Below are 3510 nucleotides of genomic sequence, written 5' to 3'. Positions count from 1 at the left end.
TCAAAAGTTAAGAAATCAATAGCTGAACAAGCTTTGTAGTGTTGGGCTTTCTGTATTGGGCTTACCTGAGCAGATTTCAGGCTTATGCAGATTCCACTACTATTAAAAGGAAAACGGTTGACAGATGCAGTGAGACAATGTTTGTAAAAAATTATGTCAGATTTTTAATAAGAATTTCCCATGTGTAAATAACATTTTTGTCTGAAGTGCATAAAAGCTATGTTTAAAAGACAAACAAAAAAACCATCAGGTTAGAGCATTACTGCTACCTACAGATAAGGGTACAATACGAACGCCAGACAGGAAGGAACTAATTACATATATATTTCAAAACCCACAAATCATATTATATAAAAGACATCAGCTCACATTTTAAAAATATATATACAGCTGTTTATTATTTTTTTTAAAAAAGAATAAAGTCACCACTCTTTTAGTTCATTTATCAATGTGGGTTCATCTCTGAGCTATATACATTGCATAGTACATGGTTAAAATTCACAGTGGACAAGTGCATTCAAAGTCATTGCACAAGGCTTTTTTTTCATTGGATGCAAATTCTGGTTCCTTCCTCCCCAACCCCCAATAACAAAATCAAGCAAATTAAGATTTAACTTTGAGAATGAAACATATACAGGATCCACCATTAAATTACACCTGGATAAAATTTATGGCAGTATATAAAATGCTAAAACGATTGGTAGGGTCAGATTTTGGTCACTAATGCACCTACTAGTGCTGCTCCAGCAACACAAGAGTAATGTTCAAGTTTCCTTAAGTGGTTAGGTAGTAATTTCCTTGAAGGTCATGTAGGCGGAGAGGAAAGAGGAACACAGCTATGCTGCCTTGCCCAGCTCATTACCATCTTAGTTCAGCTAAGTACTAACCTCTAAATAACAGGGCGCTCCTTATCTTAAGAAGATGGGACTCTTTCATCTCAAGATCGCTTCTCTCTCTCTCTCTCTCTCTCTCTCTCTCTCTCTCTCTCTCTCTCTCACACACACACACACACACACACAAACGAGCTACTAGCAAAGTGTGCACGGAAGCAAGCTTGGGCATGCTCCTTTTCTGAAGAAAAAAACCACAAATGGGTGGATGCTGTATTGGGTTGCACATGTGACTCTTGGCACTGGGGTGGGAAACGCAGCCCAGTCCAGAGAAAAATTAGCCGTGCTCAAGTTCTACTGGAACAGAAGGGGCAATTGCATTGAAATTTCAGTGGGGATTCAGACTGGATTGAGGCTGGGTGTGCAGCTGAATGATCAAGCGCTAATCACTCATTTGAAGTGTATTATTAAAGCTGACAGTGCTAGCCCAGATATTGGGTTGATGGTAGTAGTATGGACAGACAAGTATTGCACAGCAGGACATCTCACTTATTTCCCCCACCCCCCAGACACATATTATTCCTGTCAAAATAGCAGTGTTTATTCATCTGTGTTTTCCCCTAACCCCTCCCCGTCATATGCTTCTTCTGCAATCTAGCAGCCAGTGAGTATTGGGTTCCTAGATTTTTGCACCCATGTTATTGCTTGCAAATAGAGTATTTTTAAAAAAAAGGTTTGAAAATCTATAGCGGAGTGTCTTTCCCACCTTCCAGAACCAAGCAAATCAAGGCTGTGCACGGCTGCAAAACAGGAGACGGCAGGGGCCTACCTGTAAAAGAGTTGCTCTAGCCACGAAATCGGGTCCAATGTAAATGGCGGACGCTCTTTATTCGAAGTCATTTCCATCTGCATCGTTGAAACCATCTGCATCTTTGGAAGCTGCAATGGTTTTCTGTCTGGGAATATCAGGATGGAGGAATGCCTTGAGAACATGTTCTTAGGTTTTGTGATCCAGGAGCTCTCATCTTGCTCAAAATATAATTGTGGTTTTTAAATATATAGCTGGCATGGTTGTTGTTCCTGCAAGAAAAGCCTACTTGAGCAGTGTTCCTCAGTACTCTAGATTTTTATGTGTGTCAAAGAGTCCAGAAGGGTCACCCAATATGCTTTTTTAAAGAATAAGCAAAGCCAGGGTGGATGCGAACGTTTTGCAAATGGCACGAGGGGAAATGCAATGTGACTGTGACATATGGCCACTCCGTGCCTGCTAAATGACAAATGATGGAATGTCAGCGCACAGAATGTAACGAAATTCATCCTCTTGATAAAACATGAGTGTTCAGACAACATCTGTGTAATTTTTCTGATGCCAACTACAGGGCAACAATACTGGAGGATACCGGGGGGGGGGGCAGAGGGGGCGGAGGAGAGACTCAGAAAGACAGTTGGGAATGAAGCTGACTGTTAAGTCTGTTAGGCAAATCAATATTTTGGCAGGTTCAGCTTGCCAAACATTGTCAGTGCTGATATGCGATGTCGCGGCAACATTATACAGAGGCTCGCTTGGACATAAAACAGACTTGTAAAAGGCTGTAAACATCACGGATGATGAAAGCTCGGCTGTCATCGAAGCTTGTATTGTGAGGTACAGCTTCAGGACAATGCTCCGAGGCAAAGGATGCTTCTTACTCCAAAGTAGCCCCACCACCTTTGTAGCTCCTGAAGACTATGGCTGTCTGAAGTTTATGTGGTCCTTCAGCAAGTTATCTATTCAATAAAGTTGCCCAGAAGGATCTGCTCTGAAATAAATGGTTTGAGGGCTCAGGCCCGCAAAGTTACAGAAGCGACTTAACAATGGCTGTCATTCTCCAACAATAACCAAGATAGCCTACATGAGGAGGGAGATGCAGGGCCATGGCCCACTGGTCTGATTACTGACATTCACATGTTCAGTGGAATTTCTCTGAAGGGGCGCATACACAAGACAGCACCTCGGATCAGAGGGTTCCCAATTACCTCGATCACCTATGGGCATACACACATGGGAACTCTTTTTCAGGCATCCCTCTGAGAACATGGATGTTGGGAATTTGTTTATGAAATGTATCACTTGAGCGCATTGGCTTGGTGGTCAGGGTGAAATCACACTTTCCCCCATGGACATAGACTAGATGTGTAAAAAAGGAAGACACCTGAAAATCCCTACTGTGCACATATGCTGAATCTGTTGGTGGACTGTGCCACTTGGAGCTTATAGACTGTGCGCCTGATCTCTCCAATCTGGGCTGTTTTAGCTCGAGTTTGTTCCCAAAGCTTCTTGAAAGTGACAGCAAGAGGGCTTGACCCATAAGACATTTTCAAACTCCTGCCGCCTCCACACATGTAATAAAGTCAGACTTTTGCCACGACCTCAAAGTGCAGCCTGGCCATTCACCTGGCAGCCACTATCAATCAAATTTGACAGCTGTCAACTTCTATACTCACAGGCCACACATTTTGGGATGCAGATTTGAGAGATGTGATTCTCAAGGTTTCCAAAAGATTGGCATTATTTTTTTTTTGAAATAGGGAGAAGTGCGAAACTTGTGAAGTGGAATCTCCGTAACGCTCCCGTAAAAAACCCAAAACCAAACCAGAAATGTAACAGTGCCAAGCAGGTAAACCCTCTAAGGCAGGAAGA

This window comes from Lacerta agilis, chromosome 1 (assembly GCF_009819535.1).
Source record: "Lacerta agilis isolate rLacAgi1 chromosome 1, rLacAgi1.pri, whole genome shotgun sequence".
NCBI lineage: Eukaryota > Metazoa > Chordata > Lepidosauria > Squamata > Lacertidae > Lacerta > Lacerta agilis.
Note: the sequence above shows the minus strand (reverse complement) of the source record.